The sequence below is a fragment of the Vicia villosa genome, unplaced genomic scaffold (assembly GCF_029867415.1).
Source record: "Vicia villosa cultivar HV-30 ecotype Madison, WI unplaced genomic scaffold, Vvil1.0 ctg.000339F_1_1, whole genome shotgun sequence".
Classification (NCBI taxonomy): Eukaryota; Viridiplantae; Streptophyta; class Magnoliopsida; order Fabales; family Fabaceae; genus Vicia; species Vicia villosa.
In genome coordinates this window covers 545997-558402 of record NW_026705151.1, presented here as the reverse complement: position 1 = coordinate 558402, position 12406 = coordinate 545997, and the positions used below count along the sequence as shown (strand labels likewise).

The 12406-nt window shown below is 32.2% G+C and overlaps 2 long non-coding RNA genes across 5 annotated transcripts; both read right to left on the bottom strand.

The window, feature by feature from the left end:
• Positions 1–6806: 6806 nt before the first annotated feature.
• LOC131626945 (uncharacterized) lies at positions 6807–9298 on the bottom strand. Of its 3 annotated transcripts, XR_009291354.1 has the most exons (4): positions 9131–9298; positions 8066–8773; positions 7933–7981; positions 6807–7807 (listed from the first exon to the last, which is right to left on the bottom strand). It is a non-coding gene; the product is annotated as an uncharacterized LOC131626945 (long non-coding RNA). The 3 variants fall into 3 exon arrangements; XR_009291352.1 differs by having other exon boundaries at positions 7933–8773; XR_009291353.1 differs by having other exon boundaries at positions 6807–7981.
• A 607-nt stretch (positions 9299–9905) lies between these two features.
• On the bottom strand, positions 9906–11383 carry LOC131626944 (uncharacterized). Of its 2 annotated transcripts, none has more exons than XR_009291351.1 (2): positions 11188–11383; positions 9906–10411 (listed from the first exon to the last, which is right to left on the bottom strand). It is a non-coding gene; the product is annotated as an uncharacterized LOC131626944 (long non-coding RNA). The 2 variants fall into 2 exon arrangements; XR_009291350.1 differs by lacking the exon at positions 11188–11383 and adding an exon at positions 10980–11181.
• Between the last annotated feature and the right edge of the window lie 1023 nt (positions 11384–12406).

Here is a 12406-nt window from a genome sequence, read left to right as displayed (position 1 = left end):
TTGCTCAACGTCAGATAAGAACCATATTTAAGTAAAATTATACCAATTACAAAAATTAGGGGTGTACATGGGTTGAGTTGGACCAAGTTTGTCCTAACCCGTTACCCAACCCGTTCAAATTTCAATGGGTTGGGTTCGTCATCTAACCCGTAATTTCATTATCAAAACCAACCCGAACCGACTCGTTCATTTATGGGTTGGGTTCGTGGGTTGTGTTTTAAATTAATAATTAATAATTTTTTCAATTTAAAAATATTATAACATGATTCAATACATTTATACTCATTTCTAACATACAAAATGGATGAAGCACATCATATAATATCTAATAATATTCACCAATATGACATAACACTAGATAATAGTATAAAATTCTACAAGACACATTATTTTTATAAAATACGTAAGTTGAAAATGATACAAAAGAAAATAAGAAACAACATTTAGTCTTAGAATTACATAAGCTCATTGATCTAGTAGTATTATTGGTGGAGAATAAAAAAATTTAAGAAAAAATTATGGTAAATACTGAGATAATAATTTTATATTTCTATTTAAAATAATAAAAATACATAAGAAATTACTGATGTCACATCAATGGGTTGGGTCAATGAGTTTGTGGGTTGCAAAACTCAATACCCGAACCAAAACTATATGGGTTATTGCGCGTTGGGTTGGGTATACCCGTAAATGAATGGGTTTGGGTAATTTATGTGTTGGTTCGGTTTGGGTTAGCGGGTTCGTGGGTGTAATACGGTGAACTGACTTTATTGAAATGTCACGGATAGTAAGAGTCGCCACCGACTTTTATTTTATCCAAATTAACAGAAAGGCTAAAAGAACAGGAAAAAACTTTTAAATAAAAAACTGAGTTCGGGGGGTAATTTATGCAAAGGGAAGGTGTAAGGCACCCTTTGCATCCATGGTTTTCCATGGGCTCTTAATTGCTTAGCTCACTTTTTTGTTTGAATTGTTTGAAAGAGTATCGTGTGTGAATTGAAAAAATTAGAATAAGGACTTTAGCTTGTAAATAAGCGTAGCCTTTTGGAAATCGTTTTGAAAAGAAGGTATAAAAAGTAATTTGAATTTTAGAGCAAGCAATTAGTAACAACTACCCTAAGTTTTAAAATTTGTTCTTTTAGCTTTTCAGGGCGAAAGGGTTTATCCATACCATGAGAGGGCAGGAAGTCTTTCAATTGGATGTAAAGGGTCATCGAGAATTATCGTTCGCCATAAGACTGTCCCTGCCATAAAGAGGGCAGGTAGTCTAAGGGAAGGATATAATAGTCATTAATTTTTTAGTCATCATGCGAGGATACCTTAGCAATGGGGACAATCATTCTTTATAAGGCAACCTCGAGGGAGTTTCAATAACTTTAAAGGCAACATTTGCTTTAGGTATCCTCGGAATCGAGGGACTTGACTATTTAACAATTTGAAGGCAACAAGCAACAATAAGGCAACAGACAACAAGAAGGGTTACCCTAAAGGTGTGTGGGTACACAATCAAGTGATTAAATTCAGTTATTTTATCTTGTAATTTAGGCAAACTAAATTTATTAGAAGGCTTGTCACTCCCTATATTACTAACCACGCAGTTAAGGTAGAAAATAACACAAGTTTATAATTATAACAGAAATTAAAAGGCGGAAAATAAAGCCTTATGGCCACAGCAATACAACCCGAATGCAGTTACATAATTGGTAAAAAAAATGCGAGGAAAAAATAAAGGAGAATATTCTAAGCAAGCAATACAACCTGTGAGCAGTTACATGATTTATAATAGCAAGCAATACAACCTGTGAGCAGTTACATGATTTATAATAGCAAGCAATAGTATTGAGGCAAATAAGAGGATAAATAATAAAACCAACATTAATAAAGAGAAATTAAAATAAAGGCACGCGACAATCATAGAGCATGGGATGAGAAGAGAAATCGCGAATGAAAATACAGTTAAGGAAAAATAAAAATAAGGTTAAAAACCTAAGGGAAAACCTTAAGACAATCGATAAAGAAATAAATAAATAAAACCTGGATGCTCGAATCAGGTGTGGTCGACTCTTGAAGGTCCACCACGGGACCGCAGGCTCTGAAACGTTGGATTGATCCGCGCATGCATAAGCTATGAATGTCTGCAAAGCAGTCCAATGCTCACGATGACAGTACCTCGCAAAAACAAGAAAATGTTAGTACATATACATAAAATAATAATGAGAAATGATAAAATATACACGATTAAAAGAAAATTTTAAAATAGCCATGTTAAATTCTAAAAGAGAAATTAAAATTAAACAAATAACCTTTTAAAATGAAATAGAAAATCTAATTATATTTTTGATATTTAAATGTTTTTTATATTAATAAGACTATCTAAATAAATCATAATGAGAAACTAGCCCTTTTTATTTTATTTTTTAACAAACACTAATGATAATGCATAAAAGAACATAAACAATAAAATAAAAATAATTAGAAGGTGAACAAAAACTTAATACAGCCACGTCTGTCACTTGTAAATGGACTTTTTCAACTTATTAAAACAAGACCTATTAGACGATACGTGGCGATGGATTAAACAAACAAAAAAAAAATTAATTTAAAGCATAAGAAGTAAAAACCAGAAGTAGATCTCATCTTCCTCTCGTTTCACTTTCTCTCACAAAACACTATACTTTTCATCTCCTTCCATTTTTGAGTTATGGAGGAGTTTTAGGACTTTTTAGAAACCTTGAAGAGTCCTCTAATCAGTGTTTTTGGTCTCATATCAAAATAATTTTCCATGCTCCTTGTGTGTTCTTTTGAAAAAATGACTTTTGGTTGACTTTTGAAAAGGACCTATAATGTTTTGGTCCATATCTCTCAAATGAAGCATTTTTAGACTTGGCATGTGAGAGACAAAATTGTAGAGAATTCAATTTCCTTCAAAATGAGCTTTGGATGGAAAATTTCTGATGTTCTATGTGGGAGTTATGGCTGGTCAAAGTTCAGTTGACTTTCTCCTATGAAAACCCTAATTTAGAAACTTTTGGAATTGTTGATTTCTGATCTTTCCTTGATGAACCATGATCAATTCTTGATAAAATGGTGAATGATACTTCATAATAAGGATGTTGACAAAAAATCGGTCGTTTTGACTGTATTTTGACCACAGTTGACTTTTAAGTCAAACCAGTCGATTGTTGTCTTTCTGAGCAATTGAGTGATCAATCTTTTGCATTGAGACCTGAAATTTGTCATGGAGGTAGTGTGGGGTATCATAGACCAAACGGGATGCCTTGGAGCCTGGTGTTCATTGATTTTCCCTCAGGACAACAAAAACCCTAATTCTTTGAGCCTTGCTTCAGGAGAGGGTTTCTTTGAGCTTTGTACCTTGATTTGTATTTGAACAAGAGAAATAGTATGGGCAAATTTTGGGGTATGACAGTGGGTCGACCCGCATCCATGAGCACCCCTAACAAAAACCATGGAACTAACAATCTCCTCCTTGGCAAATTTTGGCTAAAACAACCAAAGCACACTTAAGTCCTAGAGATAAATTACATTTACATGATAACATGTAAATTTAAAACAAACTGCAAAGATATATCAGAGATGCACAACAGTTACACAAGCTAGATCTTCTTCAAAGCTCTTTGGAGCTTGTACAAATAGACATGTCTATTACTCCCCCTATCATACAGAACCAGTACTCCCGCTTAAAGGGATAACAAAACAAGAACTATTCAAGTTCACACATTAAAGGCATATGCAACAAAAGATAGTTTAAAAAGCCTCATATTCAGCAGGGTGTCATAACATCTTGCACACATTCTTCAATCTCCAGTATTCAGTCTTTAGTACCATAAGCAGCACAATCAACCAACATGACAGACTATCATGCTCCCCCTAAATAGTTGCAGAAGGCAACCACAATAGATACTTTTCCCTTAGTAGTAGCACAGTAGTTAAGATGTATGCCGACTAGCATGTTGTAACATGTTTTGTAACATCAGGACAATTAAACACCCTAACACTTTATTCCCCTTTTTAGCCAAAAATAGACAAAAATAGAGTCAATGTAAACATATGGAAGCACACAAATATTGCAATCAAGCAACACACACAAACACAGTTGGAAGCACACATAGCAGAACACCTTTAGGTGGTCTTTCATCTCTTGCCCCTTCCAAAAAGCCTTATGCATTCCTTATGGATGTCTTGCAGAGACCGTATGTTCCATCCCTAGTCCATAGCAATTTGAGTAGGCTTCACTCTAATACCCATTTTCTAACCCCAAATAATAAGATACATTCACAGGGTAATATAACATGCATATAATAAAAGGGCGTCACATGTTGTTTCTATAACATTGAAAACCAAAATAAAACATACAAACATGCACCTGATCATATTTATTACACAATTTGTAAACTTCATGTTTCATCAATATGCATATCGCAACGGAATAATAAATCTCAAGCATTTCAATGATTATATCCCATACTATAATCATCTACCAAAATCATAATAAAATTATCATCTCCTTAAATGTCACATGAGTTCAACAATAGGCAACATAGCCATTGTAATACGGTGAACTGACTTTTAAAGAAATGTCGCGGTAAGCAAGAGTCGCCACCGACTTTTATTTTATCCAATTGGAAAGGCTAAAAGAACAGGAAAGACCTTTGAAAGATTTTGAGTTCCGGGGGCAAGTTATACAAAGGGAAGGTGTAAAGCACCCTTCGCATCCATGGTTATCCATGGGCTCTTAATTGCTTAGCTCACTTTGTTTTCAAAATGTTTGAAAAGTAGGGTGTGAATAGAAATTCGAATAAGAACTTTAGCTTGTAAATAAGTGTAGTCTTTTTGATAAGTTTCTTTGAAAAGAAGTGGGAAAAGATTTTGAATTTGAATTTGAAAAAGAGCAAGCAATTAATAGCAACTACCCTAAGTTTAGAAATTTGTTCTTTTAGCTTTTCAGGGCGAAAGGGTCTATCCATACCATGAGAGGGCAGAAAGTCTTTCAATTGAATGTTTAAGGGTCATCGAGAATAATCGTTTGCCATAAGACTGTCCCTTGCCATAAAGAGGGCAGGTAGTCTAAGGGAAGGATATAATAGTCATTAATCTTTTTAAGCATCATGCGAGGATACCTTAGCAATGGGACAATCATCTTATTTTTCCGAGGCAGCATCGAGGGACTAGATGATTTTTATTCTATGAGGCAATCTTGCTTGAGGTATCCTCGGAATCGAGGGACTTGACTATTTAGTACACTTAGAGGCAACAGTCAACAATTAAGGCAACAGTATAAGGCAACAGGCAACAAGAGGGATTACCCTAAAGGTGTGTGGGTGCCACAATCACGTGGTTAACTTCGATGATATTTATCTTATAAGTTAGTGATCTAGATTTAATTCATGGTTGCACTCCCTATTTTTCTAACCACGCAATTAAAAATGGCAGAAATTAAAGGCAGAAAAATAAAAGTCCTACGCTATTACAATAAACACCTGCGGGGATGGGGAATTAAAAGGCGAAAAAAATAAAAGGGATCAATAATTAGTTTTAAATCTTTGAACGCTTTGATCTCCTCAAACCCTCGATTGATTCTGAAAATTATGAGGAAAATAAATAAGGGTTAGTGTATTACAGATCCATTAACTATGGAGGCAAACCCTATTTTAATTCAAAAGGCAAAAATAAAAATTAAATGACATTTAAACAAAAGAAAGGGAGTTAGAACTTAGCTCTTTGATCTGATGGCTCTTGGTTAATCCTGAAAGTTAGCCACGAAGAAGAAAAATGTTAGTGCATTAAAGATCTTAACAATTATAATGTAACATATCAAAAATTAAAATTGTTACAATTTAGGCAAACAAATGAACAAGCAAAACCCCCAAATGGGGAACAGTTAACCAGGGTTAGTGGGCAACACCTACCAATAAACCTAAGGTTATGAGGGTTTATAAATGCATCAAAGTTAACAAACCTAAAAAATTAGTTTTTAACCTAATTAGTTAATTAATTAAAAGTATATAAAAATAATAATTTTTATTGTTGTTTAAAAACAATTATTGATAAAATTGTGAAAAAATCGAGTTTTCGATAAAAAATAAATAATTATAATTTACTATAGAAACTAACTAGTGTCTATACCCGTGCGAGGCACGGGTTAAATAATTTCGTATAATAAAAAAAATGAAATGAGTTAAAAAATATTAAGCAACATTGGTGTCCAATTATATGTATTCTTTTAATTTATAATTTTTTAAAAAAATAATATATTCTTTTAAAGTTTAAATAAATAGATGTTTTGATTGTTAAAGAAATTAAATTTTAGTTCCTTTTCTTTAAATAAAAATAAATTTTATGTCATATTTGTAAATAAATATTTCTGTTATTTTATTTCAATAATTCTAATTTATATTTCATTTAAAAAATTATTTTAATTCATTAATCAGTGATCACTCTTGTATAATTTGATTTGTGAGCAGTATGTACTATGTTATGTATAGTTAATTTTGGCAAAAAAAATTCATTTGACCTTTAAGGAAAAAATTTCTCCTTAACTTTATTTCAAATATATTGTTTAGACAAATAATTTATTGCATCAATAAAATATGTTTCCAAATATTAACACTTTTATCATTCTTTACGGAATATATCTAGAAATCCAAAAGTTCATGCCGACTTTGTTAACACTAATCAAGGAAAGACTCCTTTTTTTTTTGTATTCATCTTTTGTGAAGAAAACAAACACGTGCCAATTTAAAAACTCAATTTCAATCCCTTGAAAACAGTAGAGACATTAAAGTACATAAACTAATTCAGAAGCAGCAATGCATTCAACACATCTATATGATCAAATTACAATACTCTTAATAGATTTGCTTACTTAAATTTGCCATGAAAAAGAAAATTACATTACTTTATTTGAAACTACCTTAAACAATATTCAACAAATCCAAACAAACTTGAAACAATTTCTCTAGCGAAATGAATGCTCATTGGTCATGTTTGATTTATTGAAAAAGACTACTCCACAATATAGACAATAATGGAGAGAGTGCACCAGGATTAAAACCTTAGCGAAAAGTCTACCCCTTGTATCATACTATGTTAGTAAAACAATGTACAGTTTAGGAGAATTAGACTTTTTTTATGTCAGTTTCCAAGAAAACCACCATCATCAGAGAAGGTGTTCACTGATGATGCCAGCCTAACATGAGAGATCACTAGAGAAGGTGCTCACTGATGATGCCAGCCTAACATGAGAGCTCACCTTAGTCATACTACTATAACTTTTCCCTGATCTTTCCTTCGTAATAATGTCAAGGTCTTCTTTATGCATTCGATCCAGTGCTTCCAAGTCTTTAAAAAGGTTTTGTATTACATGAAGGAGGTAGTCTCCGATACTGTTTGCAGAAAGAACTGTATGATAATGAGTAACTAATCATGCTAGCTTTAACAAATAAAAGTTAAAGATAATAAAAAAACACGTTTCAGATCTTTGAAAAATAAAGGTTGACTTTTGAATCATTGCTCAAAGTGTAACTGATATGAATTTTTAGTGTAACACTAACATCTACTATATTAAAGGCTAGAATTAATTATTATACCCCTAATATCACTTTAGTATAAATAAAAACAATACATATTGATATGTCAGAATATTTCCAAGAAATAATAGCAATGTAAAACATTTTTTCATTGATGGTACATACCATGACCGAAGTCTTTTCAGAGTAACTATGACAAGCCCATATGAGATATAATACCAATAGTATTGTTACACCATGGCTTGAATACCAGAAAATACCTCGAAAATAAAATATTTTCAAGTTCAACTATTAATCTTCACCAACCATGCATCCTCCCCTCCCAAGCTAACTTAAATAAAATGAATAATGCAGGAGAAAAGGATAATTTAAAATAGGCATTCACCTTAAGCAAGAAATTCGATCCTGGATTTTCATTTCCATATCACATATCCCTGTAGGCAACAATAAAGAAAAAAAAACATGATTTTGAATCCAAAACTCTTTGAATCTAGGAACCTTGTTTAAGTTATCAGTACCATTGAATCCTCGAGATATTTGAATGATTTTCTAGAATCTCACAAGGTAGAAAGCTTGGTGACATTCACTCGACTTTGTTTTCTAGAATCTCACAAGGTAGAAAGCTCGGTGACATTCACTCGACTTTGTTTTCTAGAATATGTGATTGGATAATCGGAAATAACAAAGTCACCAGAAGAAAATCTGGCCAACGGTTTTTTGTCCTAAATCCATAACCACTGACAACAGAGACATCAGAGACAGCAAACGCCCCAGTATGTGAATGATGAGCAAACAGATACAATACTCTACCATTTTCATTTTATAAATGTTAGAATAAAACAACAACAACAACAAAAGTTAAGAGAACAAAACTTCCCTTACAACTTTTAATGTTAAATTAAAAAATATTAAACAGAAAGAACAAACAGAATATTGATATAGACTAACACATTAAGTAAATTAATACTTATCTCCAAATTACATGAATTTGATTCATGATTTGCTTCCACAGAATGAACCTGTTCATGCCTAATACAGAATAACGGGCCAAAGGAGTAAAACGATGAAGAAGCAGAAGAGCTCTGATTCTCCGTAGATGGCATTGTCACAAACTCATAGCCTTCAACATAAAATCCTCCTCACAACACTTGACCACAACCACAAAAAACACATGAAACCCATCAAAAATTGTTCTGCATTAATGTTTCCTCTTTCAGTTTTGTTTCCTACAAAATAAACAGTACAACATAACCAAACATTCAAAACCTTATACAATTATCAAAACATCCATTTTAACAAACATATCAAACAAATTTCTATATTAAAATTAAAGCCCAAATAAACAAAATCCTAAATTTCAATCATAAGAGTCCCATAGTAAAAATCAAACTAAAAATAAATAATTTTCATTTTAAATTTATATAATCAATCAAAATCAAGTCTTTGAGACAAAAATAAAACAAAATTTGCAAGAACTGCAAGGAGGGAGGCGTGAATTAGCAAAAGAGAAGAGGAAATCAACAAATTTCGAATTGCAAGAACTGAACAGGAGGGAGGCGTGAATTGGCAAAGGGGTTTTTTACCTATTTATAATCCCTAAATCCGAAGGCTGCTCATGATGAGATTCATTGGAAGGTTGCATCGAGAAGAAAAAATTTGAAGGAAAAGAAACGCTGCATCGAGAAAGGCTGCATCGAGAAAGAGGAACAGTAAAAGGTTGCATTGAGAAGGAAAAATTGCAAGAAAATGAAACGCTGCATCGAGAAAGAAGAAGTAAAATTTATGGTGAATTCTTATCTACCCAACTCAAAAAGTTGGGTAAGGTTACCTCCTTTGTAAAATGCTTTGAAAATAATAAATATTTGTAGTATTTTAATAAATAATTAAATGTGTTAAATGAGATGGAATCATGTAATTTGTTGAAGGTATACTACCCAAGTTTTTGTGATGGGTAGAGAAGTTGTCCCCAAAATTTATATCAAGAAAATCACATTTATAACTCTTAATTTTTTATAATGATTCAATTTAAAAAAAAATATAATAAATAATATAACATATATATTTATAGTAATGTTACCAAAAATAGAAATATTATAAATAGCAAAGGCTCTAGAATTGCGCCACTTGTAAGACTTGCCCAAATACTCCTTTAGAAACAACAAGATAAAAAATTATCTTAATTAAGATAAAAAAATTATAATAACTTTTCATTGACAAAAAGTTGTGAAAATATGTTACTGAAGTAATTTTAATTATACAAATAACATAATTGTAAAATAGGTCAGTGGAAACAGTATAATAATCATTGCAGTTTTTTAAATCATTTGTTCCATAACATGAAAAAAATAAACATAAAGCTGACATAACAACATAAAGTTTCTTAAGTTCAATATATCCAATATGATTTCATACTAATTCTTCATGTAAAAAAGTAAGACTTAGTGCAACACACATTACAATTTTCATTCTTGTATTCCAATCAATTGATGGTCCATCAAATCTACCATAAAATTGGAAGTCCAAGCTTCCATGGTATAGTCTTTCATATACCATCATTCTATGTTATAAACTCTCGCGCGCGTAAAAACCTAGTAATTTACAAAGTTTTGGATGTTGAAAAGTTGCAAGAGTATTCACCTTGTTTATGGATTCCTTAAAGCCCTGAAAAAAGATAGATGATTTTAGGCCACTTCAGAGAGGTTCTCATGTTAGTATAGGAATTATAGAAAATACTTTTAAGTGGTTCCATGTTAGAATAGGAATTTCCAATAATCCTTATTGGTGCCAGCATCATTGTCAATCATAGCACCACTAATAACTACACAAGGTCCATCTTGAAGCTCAAATACATACTGGATTAAGTCCTGAAAAAATAATCATAGCACAATAAAGCTCAAATGAGTATCAGAATAAGAATGTACATTAAAATATTATAGACACAGTTTTAAACCATTTAACAAAGATATCATAACTTCGAGAAAAGAAAGAAATCATTTTGCATTGGTAGATCTGTTGTACATGTATACTTAGAAGGAAAAAAATGCAGTTAGTCTCTGCAACAAAATGAAATTCTCAAGCAGAGAACCAAAATTCTCTAACAATACCTGTACATACATCAATTAATAGAACAAAACTAAAAAAATAAGTATTTGACCTCTTGTACATATGTCAATTAATAGAACAAATTAGAAGTTCATGCTTTTAAAGAGAGGTTAAGCAATGGCTCCAATGCAGTAGGTAAAGGAAAAAAAACAACATAAAAACCAGATCCAAGATGCAAGCTTTGACATGTATGACAATACAAACTTACTAATAACCTAAGAGATGTAAGTTGAATGAAGAACAATTAACGATAAAAAACATTCCATTTGAGAAGAAAAACTCATTTAAACAAAAGTGATGAAAGATCAAAAATTTCAGATCCAATATTACCGTGTAGTAAATGAAGGCAAAATCGCGTCTTGCCGCTGCCATTGTAAATCGTAAAAGAAGGGAAAATTGTAATAGTAAGAAAAAAGAAAAACGGTTCGAAGGGATGAAGAACTGGAAATGAGGTAGGTCATATTTATACATGTAGAATAAGCAATCAATCCAAATAGTTGAAAGAAAAAACTTTGAAATTAAAATTGATGATGCAAACCTTAAAAAAACCAAGAGATTGCATCGTGAATGCAATTTTTTTGAACTGAAACCTCCCATATTAATGGGTGCTGAGAAGGAAGATGAATCGTTATGAATTTGGAGAAACAACCATAAATTGTGGGCTCCTATTGTGCGGCGGCGTGGAAGAATTTTTTTTTTGGGAAAGAGGGGATGAATATCAATAGACAGCATATTAAATATTAAATAAAAAAATTTGGGAAAGGGGGAATGAATATCTCACGTAGAATTAAACTAAATTAAATAAAAAATATAAGAATTTAATAATAAGTATTTAAAATAGAAATAGAAATATTACTTGAAATGGAAAGTTTTAAAATAGCATGGGACCTAGAATGATGACACTTGGCAGACTTGCCAAAGTTCTCATCTTGCTTTTTTATTATAAATGATTTAAAAATAAATAAAAATATAACTAATAATAATTATAATAGAAAAGGAGAATAAATAAAAAAATAGAATAAAAGCAATTATGTAATTTAAAAATAAAAATAAAAATAAAAAGAAAATTAAAATTTAAAGAAACTTAGCTGGGATTCAGTGTTGTTGAGTGCTGAGGTTGCTTGGTAGTCCTTCCACTCCTGGCACGTTGGATCTGATAACTGGAGAGAACTGATGGTGGTCAAGCGAGGGCACATGGTATGCCAGAGTGTGCGTTGCATTGGATAACATGGGAAGTCTTTATAGAAAAATAAATGGCGCACATGGGGTTTGAACCCAGGACCCCCAAGCCACACTCAACACCATTTGCCAAGCCTAACGCCTGCAGTCAACTTTCAACTCTCCACGTTATCATCTTCAACCTTCATTCCTACAGAATTTATTGCGGATTTACCTGCGGATTTTTCCGCAAGTTATTCGTCTTCTTCACCTGCAATTTGAAACACATACTAAACACGACCCAAACTCATATAATCATGCCCATGTCCCCTAATTCCCTTGCTACGAATCTCATGGTGCAATTAGTTTGGGCTACAACCCCCTGTACCCACGTATCCGAAGCTTATGAGCTATCTTGCCCTAACAATGGCAATCATCGCTCTGGCCACCACAAGCTGCAAACGATTGGTCAAATCGGTTCTACCACACCATGTGAACATGTTAGTAGTGTTAGTTTCAATCAAACATGATCATAACCATAAAAACGATAATGAATGTATCTTGGGAAGTATGAATGTATATGCAATGTTATAGTGAGC